We start from the raw sequence: 22590 nt of genomic DNA on the forward strand, positions 1-22590 counted from the left end.
TTAAATCAAACATTTTTATTGTGTTTCCTTAGACCTAAATATATATATATACTTGCTGTTACTCTAAACGAAGGCTGGTGATCCAGTTGATAACCTTTTGGGGGTTTTAAGGATGTCTTTAAAATTAAGGCCTTAAAAATGTTGAGATCTTATATTAAAAATGACAATTTGAGTCTTGCAGATTCATGTCCACAGGTGCCCAAATAAAGAAAAAGGGGGGGAGGTGCAAGGGGCAAGCTTGTTGGTGTGTTATACAATAACTGACATATCATCGGTGTGCTGACAGGTAATGTGTAATTAAATCACTGTTGTAATATTAATAATGAGTGAGTCTGCACAAAGGAATTTCATACAGCTAAACTAACTCAACAACTAGAGGCAATTAAGAAATATATCCACATTCGTGATTCTGTCAAATGGCAGATACAACAGCATCAGGAAGCTCAAGTGGCATTTACAGAAGGTAAAGAGCCGCTACACTTGTTATCTTTTTAGGGATGTGCTTGGATTTTGCCCTCAAGCTGGAGCAGTCATAGGATATATAATAAATCGCCACGGTCGGAATTTATCCCCAAGCTGGGGTAATCGATGGGTAAAGTCTTATCCACAGTCGGGGATTTATTCAAGCTTCAGGTGCAAGTTTTTGTGCATCTCCATGCCCTTGCATAAAACACAGTTACACGTTTTTTTATATAGATATTTTTCAGTTGTAGACAGGAATAATATGTATTTGCGAGTGTTTGAAATGAATGGGTTCATTATGAATTGAGTGGCACTACATTTCAAAAGCAAAATTGGATTGAAATGCAAGAACTGTAGTACGGAATTAGTGTTGGTTCTGGATCGTAGAATGGAATTGTGTGTGTGTGATTGGATTTTTAACGTAGCTTGAATAATTTTTCAGTCATATTGCTACGATGTCTGCAGTGTGGCAGTTTATAGTGATGTATAGCACTGGGGCATCATGCTGCAAACATGTAGTATGATGTTGCACCCAGTCACATTATCCTGACACCAGGCCGATCAGTCCTAACACTAACCTCTTAATGCTGAGCGTCTAGCGAGGTAGCTGTTAATACCATTTTTGTAAGTCTTTGGTATGACTTGGCTGGGGTTTGAACCCATGACCTCCCGCTTCTGAGGCGGACGCTCTAACCACTAGGACACCGGAGTGGTCAGAATGGAATTGTAACAATTACAATGGAAGCAATTTGTATTATGCTTGTTGTGGCATTCCTCACTGATGGCTGTCAGTGACATCATCATGGGAATGTGTAACGGCCACATTTTGTAAGAACAAGGTGTAGTTGGTGAACAATACAGACACTTTTCTGCCATTTCCACTGGCATCATCTCATATGATGTTATTTAAAAAAACTTCCTACAACATACTCACAACATATAAAACCTATATGCAAATCTGATGAAAGCTGCTTGTGTTTCTGAAACACATATTCCATACTGGTGGCAAGAATGTCCAAATCTACATTACAAAAATGAAAACATTACCATCCACCTAGGAGTTGCAAATGTATGAAATCCTCTTGTTGGGTAGTTTTACTAACAGGCTTTACAGCAGGGCCTTCCATTAGATTTAAATGTGGCAGGTAAGTTGACAAAGTAGGGTGGGGGGTTGGGGGGACCTACCCCAATGGGGATAATTCATTTTTTTTTTAAAGTAGCATGGTGTAAAGTAAAAGTAGATGGGCTGATAAGGAATCCACTGAATTTACAGACTAAAGGTTCAGACATTTGTTTTTAAGAGAAAAATGAAAGAAGGAAACAATACAACAGATATTTTAATATGACTTTAATGTTTATTTTCTAGATTTAATTAAGATTATGAATCAGAATCAGTCTCCAACTCCACTGTAAAGTTTATCTATTACTTCTTCTGCTCAGGCACCTGCAAATTAAAACAAAATTGTAATGCTTAAATAAAGTCATATCATCTCAGCACTAGTTACATATGCAGAAGTCATGTTAATCAGCATTATAAAAATGTATGAAATTTTCTTCACTGCACTTTTGCTTCCCTTACTATCGTTAAGCCATGATACAAGATAACTTTGCACTTACTTATCATTTCTGGCAAGTGGATGGTGCAATCAATTTGCACAAAGATGAATTTATTTCATTCAAATATTTCATGTGAATAAAAACTCCAAATGGAGGCACTTGTCCGATCAGACAAGATATATGCATATTGTAGTTAGCTGGACTCTAGCTTTGATAGTCCTGGGCAATAGGATAAGCTGATTTTGTTATCAGTTTAGAAACGCATCCGCTTTGCAAATACTATGCCTTAAAAGACGAAACTGAATCCAATATTGATGAAATAAGAGTCATTTGGATTACCTTGTTTTTTATCATTCTGCGTTGGTTGGGTGCATATTTGAGGGTCTCTGATATGGTCTCTTCCATTCCATTTGCCTTTTCTTTGCCATTAGTTTTCAAGCAGGCTTCTGCAAGAGTAATACAATGTTTTAAAAAAGTTTCACAACAAAGGAGGCATTGCATTTTTCTAAATGCCAGCAATAATCAATGGAATATTTTTAAAACATGTACTTTGAAATGTGGTCTCAAGTTACTTCATCAATTCATTTAAAAATCTCGGGCAAGTCACATGAAAAACACAATTTAAATCAAGCCATACTTACTTATCAAAACCTGACATATCACAAGCTCTTGAAATGCTTTTTTCCCTTTACGTCCCTTTGGACTATACTCTGGCCAGTCTTTTTGTTTTAAGCTTTTTCATCATCCTGCAGACACTATCCCCAATTGTAAACCTGCCAAGGGAGCTCAAGTAGCATATCTGAAAATAATAATAATAATAATATTACTATTTTTTGATTTTGATATTATTATTAGTAGTAGTATTTCATGATCGATGTGACAAAATATGCTTGTATATAGTTATTTTTTGCCATGGTTTTGCAAGCAAATTTAATTTCTCTAACTTGAAAAAAATTTGATGACATTAACTATGCAACACAATGTACTAATAGCAATTATAAACCAAATTAACCACCGTGAATCTATTAACTTCATAAATGACATTCACTCAAGGATTGAATTAAAGTAGCCACATAATATGTAATAGTGTATATGTAGTAAAATACCTGTTACATGTTCATCTCTAAACATGTTTTGGCCTACATCCGTAAGACAAAACAGCCGACCACTACATGTTCACCCCACCCCCAAAAATAATTATACAGGCACTGCAGAACTTGCATAATGCATATTGAGGTTCACAACAGCAAATAAAGGTTATAACAGTTTTTTTTTTAAATAGAAAATAAAGCCCCAATTTACCATCTTCTTGGAGAGTTTGGGAATCTCCTCCAACCTCTGGCAAAGGCCCTCTAGTTCCTCCACTGAATCACATATCATTGCAAGAATTTCTTCTCTATATTCTGTGTCTGGGCCTTGTGTATGAACTTTGAGGGCCAGCTGCTCCAACAAATTCTCAATATTTGTGTCCAGTTTCATAAGTACATTGAACTGGAAATCTGTAACAGATTTGTGATGAAATTAGTTTTGAAAGATCAAGATCATTATTATAAACTCCTTAAAAAGATCTGTACAGTGAACATGGGTTTAACAATGAAATATATTTATGGAATGAAATACATGGTTTTTGTACAGTTTATATGAAAACTTTTCCCATAATCCTTTATTTTTTTATTCCCTGGATATGTTGTTTCACTGCTGGTGTCTGTAAAGTCTGCATTCAATGTAGATGGTTTAGGCGTCTGACTTACACAAGACAATGGTATACATCAGAAAGAAAAATAAAAAAAACCAATGGAATGATGAACAGTCGACACATCAATGAAAAACAATTCATTGTTTATTTGCACAAATAAGTCTTGAACAGTATGTTTTATGACCTATAATTTAATTAATTAACATCTCACAATGTTCTGAAATAACAGGATCTAAGCTACAAGAGCTTGTGCTTTCATGTCATAATCTTCCATTTTGCAAACAAATTTTGATGTTGAATCAATGTATATGACCTTAGCATTGAACACTAACATTCAAAATGTCTACAAGATGACAAGACTATTATCAACTGAAGTGACAACAAACCAATGAGTTTTACGTGCATTGAACATAAGCATTTTTAAATGCTACAAAATGTGTTTTTAGTGTATGGCCACAAATTACCCAACATTTTGTCAAACATAAAACAGTTCTACTACCTTAGATGAGAATTAAATTCATAAATACAATGTATAATTGACCTACTCGTATTTAGAGAGCTGTAAATGAAATAAGAGATTATATAAAAGTCAACACCTGTAGTATTTGTTTCATTATTCTATAATGTACATTTTTTTTCCATCCTCAATACTTACTACTTGCAGAGGAACTGGCAGAGAGAAATCTTTATATTCTCCACTCCAGAGTGGATGGGGATGGTGATGGTGTTGTCCTTCTGGATGCGGCTAAGAGTATAAAGATTATCACTACTCCTTAATTGCAGTAAAAAAGAAACAAAGAAATCAGACTGGATTTTTTGGCATGTAAACAAAATGCATACTGGTTGCAATGACCACTGTATATAAAGCAGTGATACAATATATCACAAAATGCATTCTTTTTTAACAAAACATCTAATCTCATATACACAGCATCATGAGTAAGTAAGTACTCTTAAACACATCTTATTAAACAGACAGAAAAATGATGAAATTTATACATACTTTTGATAAAGAATTTCCAATTGTGGCATGGTATAAAAGCAATTGATAAAAAATAAAAAGAGACCAGATAAACTAAATAGAACATACCAGCAGGATAAGAGGAAATCTTGGAGTCTGCAAAATACTCTCCATTTCAGGAAGTTTTGGATGAGATGGCTGACCAGAAAGGTTTCCACTTGAGATTTTCATCTTTTTTCAGTTCTTCATTTTCATCTGAAATGTCAATGAGAACTTGTAAATACTGTATGAGTCCTTGAATACACTGACTCCTTGTGACATACAGGGTTTGCAGAACAATCGCTAGCAATATTCACCACTTTTAAATCCAGCTGGTGAATTTTCACCATGAAATGCATCCGAATGCAGTGAATAATCCTGGATTAAAGACAAAATAGTGTACAGAAATGTGCAATAAATTAGTCAAGCTCCAGACAAAACAAAGATATGATTTATCTCTGATTCATAATGACTTTTCTTGTGCTACACATTTTACCAATGCAAATTACATTGAATTTTGTAAATTAAATGGTACAATTAAGATATGTATGTCAAAAGATTACTAATCTTCAGCTTTCCAATTAATGCTAAACACAAGTATCAAGTCATGTATTTAGTCTCTCACCACCAATAAATGCATTTTTAAGTAATCATCCTAGAGTGTACCAAAGTCATGTGAACTTGATCCAATTCCAACATTACAGCTGCTTGAGTGCTTAGATCCAGTATTGCCTTCACTAACTGATGTTATTAATACCTCTCTCTCATCAGCATAATTTCCATCATTTTTCAAAACTCCCATTGTAAAACCTCTGCTGAAGAAACTAACACTACACCATAAGGATTTAAAGAACTACTGCCCGGTTTCTAATCTCCAATTCATATAAAAAATCTTACAAAAGGTTGTTCAATCCCAGCTTGCATCTTGTCTGAATTCAAACAGTCTTTTTAGCAATGTACAATCTGCATATCGCCCTTGCCACAGGACACAAATTGTGTCTGCAAATAGATTACACTCCAGCCCAGTTGATCTATGTTGTGGTGTTGCACAGGGGTCTGTTCTTGGACCTGTTTTCTACACTCTATACACTCAGCTGCTCTCAAGTGTCATATATCATCATCCAGTGTCTCACCAATTGTACACTGATGACACCCAAATATACAAATCTAGCCACCCAACTGAAGTTGATGCTACCATCCAAGGTGTAGAGATGTGCATTTCTGATGTGAAATCATGGATGACTTGTAACAAGCTGCAGATGAATGATGATAAAACTGAGGCCATTCTGATTACAACACAAAGACTTTCTCATTCACATCCTTTACCTCACACAATAAATATCAGCAACACCAACATTAAATTCACACAATCAGTACAAAACCTAGGTGTTACTCTGGACAGTACTCTCACATTGCACCAACATGTCATGAACATATGCAAGGCTGCATATCTTGAGCTGAGACGCATCAGCTCCATTCTCAGATATCTTTCAGTTGATGCCACTAAAACACTTGTGTGTTCATTACTACTTTCAAGACTGGACTATGGTAACTCAATTCTGTCTGGTTCATCTTAATATCTACTGCAGAGACTTCAAAAAGTTCAAAACATAGCTGCTTGGATCATACTTAGAATACCACAATCAGAGCACACCTCCCCGCTGCTCTGTACCCAACACTGGCTATCCATTCGATCCAGAATCAAACACAACATTAGTTCTCTGTGCTACGTTTCACTGACAGACTCTAGTCCAACATACCTATCCGACCTCACCTATGTGTACACACAAGCAAGATACTTACACTCCTCTTCCGACAATCATATACTCATTATTCTCACTATGAAAACAGAGTCACATGGACAGCATTCTTTTGCATACCAGGGCCCAGCAACATGGAATGAATTGTCCACTGAACTTAGACACAAAGACGCAGTGATCCCATTCAAGAGTGCTCTCAAAACTACTTATTCTGACTGCAAAAACAAACTTAATGACTTAATAATGTTAACTACCTTAAATATTCTCAACATGTTTTTTATGTTTTCTAATTTCATGGTGTTTGTTTTTGTAATCATATCATTGTGTATGTTTTTATGTTGTCTAATGTTGCAAAGCGCTTAGAGCTTCTAAAGATTAGGCGCTATACAAAGTCCTCATTATTATTATTATTATATTTAGCTTGGATGAATATTTTTTAAATCAGTGGCCATAACTAAAACAATGGGATTTTGTTTTATGATCATAAAAGTATGTTGGACACCATCCATGATGTACAATGCTGTCTGACATTTCTATGCACCTAAGGTTTCCATCTCAAATATTAAAGCAAAATGCATACCAAATTTGACAGATTGACGAAAATAAAAAAGCAATGCTTACCATTTGAAAAGAGGCAATTGTCACTAGAATATTCTATTCAAAATGATATTAATTTTGGACACAGGGGATACCACCCCCATGTTTTCCTGACTCGTGATATGTCGGCCTATTCTGTGCACAGCTTTAAAAGATGTAATGTTTATCCATCGAGCTATAGAAATGAAATACATTTACTGTAGACTGTTTCTGTCAGCAGTTAAGTTGAGTAATTAGGTCAGGTTTATAGCTAGTTTACAAAATTCAATGTAGAATGCCAATAAATGACAAGATATATTTTTGCAAACTAAAGTGATCTTGAAAAAAGATTAGTAAAGTTTAACATTTTATAAAAAATAAGCTATTATGTGGAAAAGAAACAACAATGAAATAGGATGCAATGTGTTTACGTCTAGTTTTGGAAGGTACCGTCTCTAAGGTACCGTCAAAATTGTACCGTAGTTTAATGGGTGGAAAGGCCATTGAAAGGTAAGGGCAGTGCGGAGACCATCGAGTATGTTCCAGAATAGCTGAATCTTTGTAGATACATAGATCCATTCGTAACTTCTGTTCGCAAGCGAAACACTGTACTTCGTATCCCAATCCTGACTCAGGTCCGAAGTAGACAAATCCTGTTCTAGCTAAAACATACGAAGAAGGTAATCCTTCCCTATCCGTAGGCCATTTTTGAAACATGTCCAATCGACGGGCACAATCACAATAGTCAGGTAAGAAGACTGGAAAATGGTAGGGTTTGAACTTGGAGTTCTCGCTGGATTTCTCACTCGATTCTTGCTGTGGCGAAGTCATCCTTCTGGTGGGTGGCTATCCTCTTACAACCAATGTTTAATACCGACATGTCCATACGGCAAAGTAAAGTGGGTGGGAAGCCGCACTCGCTTCTGCTACACGATTTGATAGACTTTTTCCAAGGGTCGACTGACAATGTGGTGTGTGGGTAAACGTACAATCTTGTTGGGTTGATAGGTGGTCACTTTCTCTAGACTGCAAGGCTTCTTTCAATACGCCAAAGTTGACCACTCGACTGGTACGATAATTCAGAGTAAGTCCTTTCACTTTACACTTCGTGTGCACTTCTTGTTTGTCCCAGTATTCGTAGCCGTAATTTTTGGGACCACCACTGACGAAACTTAGAATCTTGTCATCGGGGTGCTCGTCTGTCCAGGCTCCTAAACGGTCTCCTTCGATGTCAGGGTGCTGTTGACTCGGGTGATCGATATAAATGCAACTGTCCACGTCAAAGTACAAGACACGTTCCCCTAACAGTTCTAAAGCTTCGTACAATTTTAAGCGAGCATGAGCTGTCATGTAAGCTGCAATGATGACATTTCCAAAGGGGTCATCTTCTACAAAGTTCAGATCTTCTTCGTAATTCACCAAGATCAAATCCTCACGAACGACGTCCACGTGTTTCATGAATTTGGCTTTGTCGTGAATCATCTGAAAGTAGCGGGAAGGTTCGGTCAAATACTCCGTCTTGGGTAAACACGGTCATTGTGCCATTTTACCCCACAAGCAATTTAACATCACTTTGGCAAACGATCGCCTGCCTTCGTTTTTCTCAATGTGATCTAAAGTAATGCCTTCTTGTGCCCAGAATTTCTCTCTGAATGTCTTTTGGTCTTCGGGAGTGTGACACCAGGACAGATAGCCACTGGCTTCTTGCTTCAGTTTCAAAAAGGCATCCACGTACTCTGCGAAAATGCCTTTCTGCGTGGGGTCACCCTTGTGGAATTATTGTGTCTTGGGAAAGTGGCAAATTTCGTACACTTCTAACAGTTGGTATCCCATGTTCAGAGCTTTGAACAATTCTACGCTGACCCATGTCCCCGTCAAGGCCCGTTCTTCCTGGGTGTGATGACAAGGTTGATCTTGGTTGCACGTTTCAGCACAAGTACGGCACAAAGGAAACATAAGTTTGCCTTGGCAATGGCGAGGTAAGACGGGATGGTATAGGTTCGTGGGAGGCAAAACTTTGCACTTGATCAAGCCTTCGTATTGTCGAATGTTTTTTAGGTCGATGTGTTCGGTGAACAATTGTGGGTGCCCTGCAGGAAAGCAACAATATTTGCACACGTAGGGATACAGTGAACACACGTCCAAGTATTTGATTTCTTCTCCTTTCTCTTGGTCAGCTTGGTACAGCAAACAGGTGGCATTGGTCCTTCCTCCGTACAAACTATCACTTGGGTTCAGGGGGTCCATGAACTGGTAACTTTCCATGAGGCGTTTAAACTCGGGATCGGTGTTCAAACGGTGATTGTATTTGTGTTCCCACATTTCCACCACTTGGTATCCTTCCTGTTCTAACTTTAGGCATCGCTGACAAATGGCCTGGTACAAGTCTTCCATGGTTCGTTGTAAGAACTGATTTTTAGTGCCGCGGTCAGGGTAACAGACGGGACATCCGTGAAATAAGCAACCGTTAAACTCGTACATGATCTTGGGGTTTTCTAAGTCCCAGCCATCGACCGAATGCATTCCGATGATCTTTTCGCCCTGTCCGTTGCGGGCATGCTGAATCCATTTGTCTTCCTTGTCGCACAAGTAATGCAACCAGCATGGGGCTTTGACCGAGTATTGACGTTTGACATAGTTGGTCGTTTGAGGACTGATGACAGCCACAGTGTTTTCAAGCATGAATCGTTGTCGGTAGACTAAGGAACACGCTTTGGCAATGGTGCAAGCTTCTTTCAAAGGATCAACCCCTCCGTGTTCCATGAACAGTTCTCGAAATTTTCCACAGCATCGCCGTAAAATGTCCACGTCGGAATGACGATACTTTAGCATTTCTTCCTGAAAGTCGAAAGGGTCCGAGGCGTGAGCCTGGTACCAAGCGTAGAAAGTTTCTCGTTCGGTACGCATGTTGTCAGGGTCGTAATAGTGAGCCTGAGGCAAATGGGGTAGAACGGCGTGTTGATTGGCTTCTGTATTGAAAAAGTGTGGAAAGTACCCTTTAGCCATTTCTGTCATTCCAAACATTTTAGGCATTCGACTCAAAGGCATGGCTAAGTAGCTCATCGAATCTTTAAACTGCCTTTGTCCCACTTGCAAGAAAATGATTTTGGCTCCGTTCAAAGTGACTTTAGGACGCTCGGTGCCACGTTCCGTATAGCATCTCAAAAGAAACTGTCCATCGTATCCGGAGAAATTATGAGCCATCACCGTGGCATGGTGATGACATTCTCCATAATAATGTTCGATGTCCTCTTGGCTCCACGTCTTGTCGATGGGGTCTAAGACCCATTGTGTGAAATTGGCTAGTGTGTTCGGTCCTTGAAAGATTTTTTCACGCCCTCCAGGAATCTTACGGCAGTGAGGGCATTAACTCAAGATAGGTTCTTCAATCACTTCTCGCACGCTCGATGAGCCACGCAGAAATTAGGAATGTGAATACCGGTCTCTTGCATGCATTCGAAATCGAAAAAGATGAAATTGCCTTTCTTCTTCTTGTGACCATCCTCTTTCTCTGGTTGGGATTGGTATTTTTGCATGTAGCATTGGTGTTCCAAGTCCACGATACAGTGACAAATGTGACATTTTTTCTTTCCTGAACATACGTGTGCCTTGGTACTGTTGATACATAGACCTTGTCCACACATTGGGCACAATCTCAGGAGTTGACAAGCACATTTCTTCTGTGAACCTTGCATCTTCAGATGTTGTTGGTAACAGGCAGGGCTGACAAATGTGCGCAGACAAGCAGGACAATGCACTGGTTCTTGCCCTTCGCTCAGACAGGGTTGAGAGGCCAAACATCCTGAGCATTTCGATCCACAATGTTTGTGTTGCTCTCGATTATTATAACCATCATAAGTCACATTTCTCACAGTAATATTTGTATCCCAGGAATCCAGTGATAGTGGTAATGGTATCGAAATGGTCATCGTGATGATAGAGGTGAATGTATTTTCCATCCTTAAAGTCTTTCCCTCGAAACAACAGAGACCCGCGCACTTCTTGAGGGTGCACTTTCAAGGTGTATCGTGGAGCTAGGGCATCTTGCAATTTTTGCATCTCAGGAATGCCACAGGATGTGTCTTTGGACAGGCATGCTTGTTGTAACAGAAGTTCTGCTTCATTTCGTTGTTTGGCTCGGTTCGATTTTCGAATGTTCTCCCAGGCTCTTTTCCATTCTACTGTGTCGTTCTTGTCGGCATAGGTTCATCCCACCACGATGGCTCGGGCTAAACACATGTGGTCTTGAAAATTGTTAATTTGGACAAGACTTGTTTTGGTAATGCGAAGGTTGTTGACCAATAAGGTCTTTCTGCATTGTCCGGTCCCTTGAGGAGGAGAGACGTGGGTCATGTCCAGTGTGGCTTTTCCATCGGTGATGTCAAACTGGTCATTAGATTGTTGCACGTGTTGAATCTTGTCCATGACTTTGGAGGTGGTCAATTCTGCAGGGCTGCTAAACTCGATCCAAACAGGGGATTTCAAGCCGTCATGTTGTATGGAAAGTCTCAAGCGATCATCTTCTTTGGGTTGACACTGTCGCTTGAGTGTGGTGAGCAAAGAATCCCACATGTCGGTGATGAACCCTTCTGCTTTCTCTAACAGTACTTCAGACTTGAAATCTTTAAACTTCACTGTGTATTTGTAAGCCGTAGTTCTAAATTTTCTAGAGGGACGCTTTTCCGTCTCTCGAATGTCATAGTACTATTCAGGGTTGACTAAGGGTGGTAAACTTTGTTTAGAGGGTTTGGATTCTGGTTCACTCATGTCCTCTTCAAAATCACTGGCATGAATTTGTGCCAAGACTTCAGCCCTGGTACGAGGCGATAGATCACGTTTCTGCCTCTTACTTTCTTCTTCTTTCTTCTCAAATGAATTGGATCATTTCATCTCGATAGCAAAAAGTCAAATGACTAAAGTTTAAACACCATGGACTAATTTATAGTCATAGCAGACCAGCGTATATAAAGGGTATATGTCTTGTCCTTTCACTATTCATTTCACTCTCAAACTGAGCACAACGATGGAAGAGACTACCAAGATCGAACGTTTCATCAGAGCTTTGCGAGGGGTCATTAGAAAATTCTCTTCAGACCAGCAGAGGGACTACTCTCCTTCCTTTCAAGATAAAAGTCAAGATACTTGCTATATCTGTCGGAAGAAAGGGCATTGGTCTTCAGAGTGTCCAGACCGTCAAAAAAGAAAAAAAAGGGGTTAGAAGAGACAAAAGTCAAGATACCTGTTATTATTGTCAAGAAAAAGGACATTGGTCACCAGACTGCCCAAAAAAGAAACAAGAGGAGTCAGAAGAAGAGAGGGATTCTTCAGAGGAAGAGGAAGAAGAAGAGGAAGAAAACAGACAGGTGAATAAAAAGAAACAAAAGAAGAAAAGAAGGGAAGAAAGTGAGGAGGAAGAGGAGGAAAAGACTATGACGGTGAAGAAATTAAAAAAACAGAGAGTGAACAATGAGACAGAATAAGTCTATGAACTTTTTAAAGTGCTCTGTTGTGAATTGTGAATTGTAAATATTTATAAAAGAATAAATTAATTATAAAAGGTAAGTGTCTTTGGGTTTTGATTTTAAAATAAGAACCTACACTCACGCACACTCATACACAGACAGGTACTATTGGGTAAAATGATTTTTTTTAGTTATTGGCAATTGAAAGTCTATCTCTTTTCGAGAGACGTGGATGGCCCTGAAAAGGGCCTTTTTTGGTGTAAGGGGTGAGTTTAAACAATCAACTTTAACTCTCTTAAGCCTTTGCCACGGCCAAGGCCTAATTCTGGACTGCGTACTGTTGATGATGATTTCGTTGAAATCACTAAGGGTGGTGCGGTAGGCGTAGTCACAGGGTTGGAGTGTTTAGCTTGGGAAGGTCGTATTCTCTTCTGATACATTTGTTTCAGACTTCTTAACTCCGCTAAAATGTCTAACAGTACCGTGACCGTTTGATTTTGACACCCTTGTTTCTTTGCTGCTGCTTCTTCTTGTTGTTGTTTTTTTCTTACCTTTTCTTCTTGCTGCTGTTGCTGTAGGAGAAAAGCTTGTTCCGCTTCCTTTTGCTGTTGTATAAATTTCTCCAATTCTTCTTTCTGACTCTGTCTAAAATTGTCCATGTGCGGTAATGAAGGAGAAGGTGACGAAGGTTCAGGAACAAATTCTTGCAAGGTAAAAAAAATCCACAAAATCCCAATTCACCTCTTCTGAAAGTAAGTCTGGGTTCCCTTGGGTAGTCTCCACCATCAGTACACCCCAATTGATCGTTTTCTGAGTTTCCGTCATGTTGAAAAACTGTCGCTTAGATTGATTGCGCACAGGCGCTAGCGAATCTATATTGACTATGTGACGTCACAGACTGCTCTCTTCGGATTGGACGTGGGCTGACTGAATTTTGTAACGCGTGTTTGGATTGGTCAACAAACTCAATCCGTTTCAATCCTTCCTCTCCCTATAAATAAGTACAGTTCACTGCATTCCTTCACCTGTTACTCAGCACCCCAACATGTGGACCGACGTACAATCTTCAACGCTTGTGTCTTCGTTGATGTTCTGGACGGACATACCAATGTATGTCCGATCCAACTGGACAGTTATCCACAGGACAGACACCAGCCTGTGGATGCGAAGAATCTTATGTGGAGCATCAAGGATGCCTCAAAAGAGTCTTAATCTATGGTCCTGCAGTCAGGCGCAGCCTAAGGTCAAGAAGAAGATGTCACAGATGCCCTTTATGTTAAGGGTATATTAACATAAAACCAAAGGCCCTTTTCAGGGCCATTCCTATCTCTCGAAAAGATCTTGACTTTCAATTGCCTACCCCTTTTTTTATTTTTTTGTTTAAAAAAATAATAAAAAAATAGAGACCCCTCCCTGTTTCAATTTTCGCCTGTTCCATTTTCATAGACCCATCAGGTCGGGACCTTATTAAAATAGGGTCCCGACCCTGTTCCATTTCCCCTAGTCCCAAGACAGTCCCACGATGTATTCCCCATGTTCAATTTCCCTTGTCCCTAGAGTGAATAGTTTTTTTTCTTTCTCCTATGTTAAATTCCCCTTGTCCCTAGAATGGATATTTTTTTTTTCTCCCATGTTAAATTACATAGTCCCCAGAGTGGATATACCCTTTTTAACATGGAAGTTCCCTAGTCCCTAGACCGTCCCTATTCACTACTACCATTGTCATTACCAGCCTGAAACCCAATTTAATGCCATTTGTATAAATTCATTTCAAATAAATAACTGAAGTGTAAAGTCAAGCAAGTATTCTGTTTGCAGATTTTACATTTTAGATATTATAGTAAAGTCATATTTTCTCTTGTTTAGTATACTTTATTGCAACTGGTTCCAAAATAGTAAATCTTATGTAATGTTCATTCACCAGAATAGGTATTAATACAATCCCGAATTAACTGTATGGTACTAAAATATACCCTGATCTTGTGTGAGATTGTAATATACAGAACTATACCTCAAGACAACAATAATATATTGAATTTATATTATATCAAGACTGTCATGGTTATGAACTCCAACTTTATTCAGGTTTTTTCATAATAAATGATCATCTTGTGCTATGGTTGAAAAGAAATCAAAGTTCAGTTTAACTCCATTCTCTCCACATTTGTCAGTTGTTAAGAGGCATACTCATCCTCAGTGTTATAGTAAAATGTAATCTTATTTGGATCAATCTTGGTGGTGTAATATATGAATGGAGAAAGAATATTATCATCCAGATTAAAATATGTTTTATTCAGACTCTACTAAAATTTTTAGTTGGATATGGGTTACGGAGCCTGATGTGTACGAACAAAGCAATGTGTACCATGACCTTTTTAATTTAACATTTTAAACTCCTGCAGAAGAAAGAGATTTTTTAGATCCATTAAACTGTATTAACAAAAACATTTCTTCAGTATGATTTTCCTGTACTTAGTATTGACAAAACTCATATTTTAAAGTTGTTGTTTTTTTGTGCTTGGTTTGGCCTTTTATGGTAAACCAACACAAGTAAGTTATTTAGTGCCAAGGCACTTTAAGTATAGTGCCTTGCCCAAGGACACACCATGGTAGCTAACCCAGGTTGGTCTGATGGTAGAATTTGAACCTACCTTATTTCACAGGTCCAGAAAGCTAACCACTGAGCCACTACAGCTCCCCATCTTATAGTGGAATGCTGGTATACTTTATGATCAAGAAGGATGGGTTGGGGTATGCATGTTGCATCTGAAAAAAGTGATGGAATTTTTGTTTACATAATATTTTAGTCATACAATATGAATCATTTTCTATAGATTTAAGATGTATCAGATCAAGTTAAGAAAAATCATATATTCTGTTTCCTGGGAATGTACTAAAATTCACTGTTATTGTTTGATTTTTTGGTAGTAAGCTTACTTGGTATTTTTTTTCTTTTTAACTTGAATACCTAATTTGTTAACATCCTATTCTAAATCTTCATAGTTCTGTCTATTAAGTGACAACTGTTGATACATGTAGGGAAGTTTCTGTTTATATCTTTTGATTTTTGTGATTCTGGAAGTTGCAGTATTTGTTGTTGTATTATTAACCATTTCAGTAATTTAATGAATGCAGAGTATACTGCTCTATAAATGAAATTTAAGGGGAAATAATGTAAAAGTATGTTTCACTGCAAATATAAATTGTTTAAAATAATATATCATTTATCATATGACTATTCAATTGTGGTAACTAGTATTCCATCCAATATCTATATATTAAAATATGTCTTTTCATACAGCTGGTGATCATTTAGATACAAGTCCAATTAAACATAATCAAATTGTCAATGCAGGTGTTTTTATTAGTAGTAGTATTGCAAGTATAAGTGTTAGTATTAAGATTTCATGTACAGGTATGATAAGTGTATCATAATGTTTAAATGATGCTCCTTGTTACAACATAAAATATGTTCATTGAAACAAATGGTTCACTGGTAAATTGGCAGCAAAGGTCTTCACTGAATTATGTTGCATAAACTATTTTACAATAAAACATATATGATGCATCTCAATTATGATGAATGTGAGGAGGAGGATTAATAATAATGCAATTTAAGTTATCTTCATAACATAAGTTCTAGCAGATGTGTAATTTTTATGTGGTTCATCATCAGTTTGAAACTGGTCTATGATTTCTGGATCTGGACATATCTGGTCCCCTGCTGTTGTGCTGCTATGGTCTTTACAGTTCATTAGGATATCAGTTACACTTGGTTTACATTTAGAACCCCATGGGATAGAATGCCCAGTTTGAAACTGAGAGAATGGTTAATTATCCATAATATAACTCCTGCAGTTATTATTAGGTTTGATATCAAGGTCTTTCTTTAAAAGCTTTTCAACTCAGGTTCTGTTCTACCATACAGATAAATAAAGTCAAATTCAAGGCTTTCAGATTTGTCCAGTTTGTTTCATGTGTTGCGGCAGACAGACTGTATATTGCCACTGTACCATATAAATATCAGTGCTTAGTCTGCTCTCAGTTGCTGTGGTTTGATTAGTTACAAGTGTCATCACATGGGACTAATTATTGACCAATGTAATGAAACTTGTATAATTAGAAGGCTGGACATAGTACACAATTAATTTTACTATATGTTCTCTACATTTGTTTCTCAGTACTGACCTTTCCACTGTGTGACAATCAATGCAAATCATATGTTAATCTAAAATACCTTCAAAGATGACTTCACGGTGAAGTTCTTGTCAAAGGTTGACGTGCTCTTTTTTTAGATCATTGACTGTCAACATAACAGCATGTAACCAGAACACGTATTTCACTTCCGGATCATCACCAAGGCCTTATTACTCACTGTGCACTGTCGCCAAAATACATACAGACAACAACACCCTGAGCTCATATTATCAAGAATAAACAGTTACCTTTAAATCCCTACCAAAAATGCATAAATAAAACTCTTCTATCACCACCAAAATGAGAGAGGAAAAAATGTTCTAAAAATAGACTAGAACTACATTCATGGGTACTGAACTGGAAGTATTAATTGTGATGTAATTCCTGACAGGCTCCATGTTTTACGCCAATTTTAGTCAAACTTTTATATTTGCATGCTATACCTATTTCAACTTTATACATGAAGTCTTTTTGAATTTCCTTGCAAGGAAAACATGTGACACCTGTCAGAAAGTATGTAGTGCTGGTGTTCCACAGGGTGCAAGTTCTGGTCCAAGTGCTCTTGAGAAACCAAAACTAAATTTGCTATATCTTCCTTAATTATAGGAATTTTTCAATGCAGTAAAAACCTAATTGTGATACAAGATAAGCCCTGTCTGAAAATATGTTTGAAAGTTACAAATGTTGATAAATTCAGTTTTAATGGCAAATTAAATAAACATTTAAATTTTAAAAACTAAATTTTATTGAAAACTTAAATTTTCATACAAGTTTTAAAACACAGTTTGACAAATTTTAGACAGAAAAGTTGACTAATGAATGATATTTAAAACAAATGGTAGTTTGGGTCTGTATAACTGATAACATTTTCCCCAGGGGTAGTGAAGCATCATAGCTCATAGTGATTTTGGCAGCAAACCGCAATATGCCTGTCCAGATGCATATAGGTGTACACACTAAAGAAACACTGACAGGTGCTATGTTCCACATTTATTGTGTCAGGTACTTAGGCAGTTGTTTCCATAACTAATAGCACATTCAGATTTAAAGTTCTAATGGGACCACTACCATGTTTTATAGCAAAAATACATTCCATTTCAATGTCGATAACAACAAAAGGTGGCAATGGGATAGGAAAATAGTTTCTAGGGAGGTTCTACCTTACTGAAAAATGGTGCTGATCTCTCTCATGAAAACCTAAGCCATGTCTTTGAGGTGCCATATATCAGTGTGGTGATATGAACTAATCTTGGTCACTTATGGCAGTACACTGCACATGCCCTTATGAAACCATGCTATTACCACCAGACTACTCAGGAGAGCTTCCAAGCTGATCCAACTCTAACACTTTGTTCCAGGTACCAGGCTAGACCTGAAAAGATACAATATGTTTCACTTAATTCTAGAAAACAGTAAGATCTATGTAAATGAAGTTAAAATGAGTTAGATATAGCGATTTCAAATTAACATTAAGGTTGCAAGCATGGGGGAAAATATTAAACTTGACAGAGTGACACTCAGAAATGTGAAGCAATGGCCATGTATTAAAGTGTTAAATTCATCCTAAAAGTATATGAGGTTTCTAGAAGCACATTTATCCATTTACAAGTTAAATAACTAATCAGGTAGACTATGTATCATAAAGTTTAAGGCAATGTTGGGGTGGTGAGGTTTGATCATTGGTGTAAACATTATTACATACCAGTATACAGGAAAGTCAAGTGACAATGTACTAAATTAGTAAATGTTCTAAAAATAGACTAGAACTACATTCGTGGGTACTGAACTGGAAGTATTAATTGTGATGTAATTCCTGGCTGTATTTAAAAACTCTAAAGATCTTAAATGTGTGCTAGAGGGTAGGGTTAGCAGTTATACTCCCAATTATGTTTGTGATGAGCAAAAGCAGCTGCACAAATTTGAGCTTTTAGTTTGGTTCTGGTAGGGTCAAAGGATGCAGGTACATTTTACATTCATTTTTTACTAGAAATAGCTATTTTCAATATTTTTCTGTGACAAGGCAACTAAAAGAATCAGTATGTGCCTTATGCATGAATAAAGTTCACTAGTACTATAACAAATTAGCATACTTTTCATCACCCCTCTACCATCAAGATTTTTTTATATTTACCTCTGTAGCAGACACAAATAAAAGTCGGCAGCTCATTTGCAGACTAAGTTACGCATATGATCTCCAATGCTCATCTAACTGTGACAGGCAGTCACCAACAAGCCAACCTATTTCCATGCCTAACTCAAAGTAAATCTGAACCACATTATAGATTTAGCTTATGTGTGAATTTAGAAATGCTAGGCTTGTGATAATTAGGTTCATGCCTTCTACCTTAAAAATTAGAGGGATGTCAAAATACGAAACTATCCAGTGAGACCTATGATGTTAATTTTAATCCCTATGGGATTTGTGACATAAAAAACCCAAATGCTTTATGTATTAAAAGGTAACTAATGGGGGCAGGATCTGCAGTGAATCAATGGTTAGTATGCTAGACTCCTGATAAAAATGTTTGTGTTAAAATCCTGTTATCAAGTCAACCAGGTTACCTACTGCAATGTACCCTTGCCTTACTCCAATTCCCTCAGTACTCAGTAAACAACTAGTGTTGCTGTACATAACAAAACCAGTCCATATTGATTTTACATATTTTACTAAATCCTGACAAAAATAATTCTCTAAATAAAGAATGATTAATATGTGATGGTCTCGCATGTAATCAAACTCTTCCAAGCTTTTAATGATATGAACCGATTTATCAATGTTTATCAAATTTGCATGAAAAACTATTTCTTATTTGTCATCAAATATGTTCAATGTTTTGATCATATAAGCATTTCTGCTACATTAGATCAAAATAATCTTTTTGTCAGAAATAGAGCCCTTATATTATTTGCAAGGTCAACCAATCAGATGCAGAATTTGAGTTTAATATGAATGAATATTTTTTTTTACAAAATTGCTCTTTTGCTATATCTTGATGAGATAAATCTATTCACCAAGTCTGATAAAATTAATGAGAAATAGTTTTAAGAGCAGTAGCAAGAATGGCTAGTGAGATGTAGAACCACCACATTATATGCATAGATTTTGCTTATAGCCTCAGACATACAAGCAAATAATTAAACAAGTCAGATCTAAATTGGATCATAAACACTGTTGTGCAAATCATAAGAAACTCTGCCAATCAGATGCAAGGTCACTTCACTACCATACCTTTATCACACTCATAATAAGCATCATTGTGAAACTTGACTATATAAGCCCAATGGCCAAGCATGATCAAACTTGAATCAGCAGTAGTGGTTATAACCTCATGTATTTGTATGCATCTTCACTTCTTCAATCTAGATCTCATTTATATAAGCATGTATTCTAAGTTTAGTAAAAACTGCACTACATGTATAAATATTGCATGCGGTGGTAACATACTCAGATGAAAGATCACCTTATTATTATTAATGGTTAACACTCATCAAACTTCAAGGACAACTTAATGATTTTAGCCTATATTGTGGAAGTATGGCTTTTAGGCTGGTTAAAAAACTCAACTAATCTTATACATGATCACATGTATATACTTGGATTTTCCTCATTATTAGATTTATCCAAGATGTTGATTTAAGCCCAAAACCAAGTTTTATATAAACAAATTGATCAGAACTATGGACTCCAAAGTAGCTAATTTCTTACTGTTGAAAGACAGAAGGGGATGTGAAATAAATAACACACTCTGGACCATTACATAAACCCACTTAGCCTTTTGACCAGTTGAGATAAAATATCAACAATATGGTAAATAAGATTGATAAATTATGTTTTCTCACATTACCTCTAGCCCTTTTCAACATGGATGGTATTTTTCTTCCACATATGTCAGCTCTTAATTAGTGGCCCTTTCCCATCATGAATGTTGTAGGTGAAACTCTCAGAATTAGGCTTTTTAATTTATATCTGTAGAAGAAAAAAAACTATTGGTCTGCATATATCAATGTCACCATTTCTGTATTAGATTAAAATACCATATGTGTGTGTGTGTGTGTGTGTGTGTTAATTTTAGAATTTAAGCAAACTTGTCTCCATGTGTTTATTTTAAAACTGATGATGATAACACATAACAGGTTCAATGGATAAAATGTTATTTCTTACTTCTTACAACTGCTCATTATATCTGAATTTACATTCAATGTTTGTTTTAATTAACATATTTGGGATAATGGGCAAATTATTTATTTTGTAGTTTATCATTATATCATTTACCAGTCTTTTATCATTCAAATATGTAAAATATAGTACCATTATACTGACTTCATATTCTATATGATATCCCAGCAATACATATTAAGCAGATAAGTGCAAATAAAAATGTTCAGAATGTAAAATTTACTCCAAGCTCAAAGAAGATCAGCAAAAGATAATATCCAACAAATTACCAAACAAAAAGCGAAGTTAACGCAGTTACCTTTATTATGATGTCTCCAACACCAACGGTACTGTACAGCTACGTCTTCTGAGTTTTACCGTCATCTTGTCTTTCAAACCAGAATTAATTTCTTGAGCTCTTACAAAATGAAGAAACTTTTAAATACTGTAATTTAAGCAGCTTCTTTACATGCCATCAGATAAATTATGGCACAGTGTTATGTCTGTCAGCAAAACGCAACTTCACATTTGGACGGCGCGCTGTGTGGGCATCGCCGACACAGCAACTGACATGAATTCTCTATTAACAGACAATGATTCGAAATAAATCCTTCGCAAATCTAACATTCTCGATTTTTCATAGTTCCACTTTTCATTGTTGCATCTGTTTGATTGTACAATTGCTAATGATGTTCAATGAATCAACTTCAATTCATCTGCTGTCTGAAATCCCGGTTCAGTTGGTATTTTCTTCCGCGCATGATGCCGTGTAAATAAAAGATACGGTCGACATTCAAAGTGGTTTAGGTTAATTTATTATTTTTCTTTATTAAGGTCATTTGCAGAAAGTGTTTCGCTAGGGTGAGAAAAAAAATATAACAAAAAGAAAACTTTCTTTTCCAACGCTAGTACTGTATATATTTCAATTTGTGATTGATGCTATAAATAAAAAAAAAAGTGATAATAAAGCATTTTAGCCCGTGGCTTCGGCACGGCACTCGTTTTTGTGGGTTTTTTAAAATGTTGTTAGTGTTGTTTTGGGGTTGTTTTTTGTGTGTGTACCACACTAAAAAACATACCAGGTATTAGGCCTAACGTAGGAAAAGAAATTATCCTCTATTTATTACTATTCTTACTGTCAAATGACGCAAAAGTGATCAAATTGCTATTAAGATTTTGTTTTGTATAACACTTACCGCTCGTTTTCCTCGAGATAAAGCAGCCACTTCAAAATGATTATAAAATTTGTGACAGATGAAAAACGTGGTTTAAATAATTCGTAATCGCCTGCCTTAAAATACTGTAGGAATTTGCTAATGTATTTCATGACCCTCGTTTGAATAGATACCAACGATCATGTATATCGACCAAAATTTGTATATTCCTGCCCACAATCATGTATTTTGTATTAAACCGTATATTACACGAGCGCTCTGTGGCAAACTCGGGGGGGGGGTCTCTATTATACCCAGAGGCGTAGCTATGATATTTTGCGCCCGGGGACGAACTATAAAATTGGCGCCCCAGCCCCCTCCCCGTTTAATCACATTTTTGAATATTACCCTTGTTTACTTATTATAATGTAACGTTGTAAGCCTCATTTTGGCGCCCCTGTACCTTGGCGCCCGGGGACATATGTACTCCCCTCCCCCCCCCCCCAGCTACGCCTCTGATTATACCTGCTGTATCAGTTGAGAAATATATTGAACAGATCAGGCCCCAAT

At 36.9% G+C, this 22590-nt stretch overlaps 1 long non-coding RNA gene across 6 annotated transcripts; it reads right to left on the minus strand.

The window, feature by feature from the left end:
• Positions 1–1794: 1794 nt before the first annotated feature.
• On the minus strand, positions 1795–21866 carry LOC149793535 (uncharacterized). 6 transcript variants are annotated; one of them, XR_016422838.1, is made up of 10 exons: positions 21186–21785; positions 20556–20677; positions 17871–18082; positions 15165–15279; positions 4806–4931; positions 4371–4460; positions 3322–3518; positions 2661–2818; positions 2359–2465; positions 1795–1906 (listed from the first exon to the last, which is right to left on the minus strand). It is a non-coding gene; the product is annotated as an uncharacterized LOC149793535 (long non-coding RNA). The 6 variants fall into 6 exon arrangements; XR_016422839.1 differs by having other exon boundaries at positions 4371–4931; positions 17876–18082; positions 21186–21786; XR_016422837.1 differs by having other exon boundaries at positions 4371–4931; positions 21186–21786.
• Between the last annotated feature and the right edge of the window lie 724 nt (positions 21867–22590).

Source organism: Sinohyriopsis cumingii, chromosome 8 (assembly GCF_028554795.1).
Source record: "Sinohyriopsis cumingii isolate HCF-2022 chromosome 8, ASM2855479v2, whole genome shotgun sequence".
Classification (NCBI taxonomy): domain Eukaryota; kingdom Metazoa; phylum Mollusca; class Bivalvia; order Unionida; family Unionidae; genus Sinohyriopsis; species Sinohyriopsis cumingii.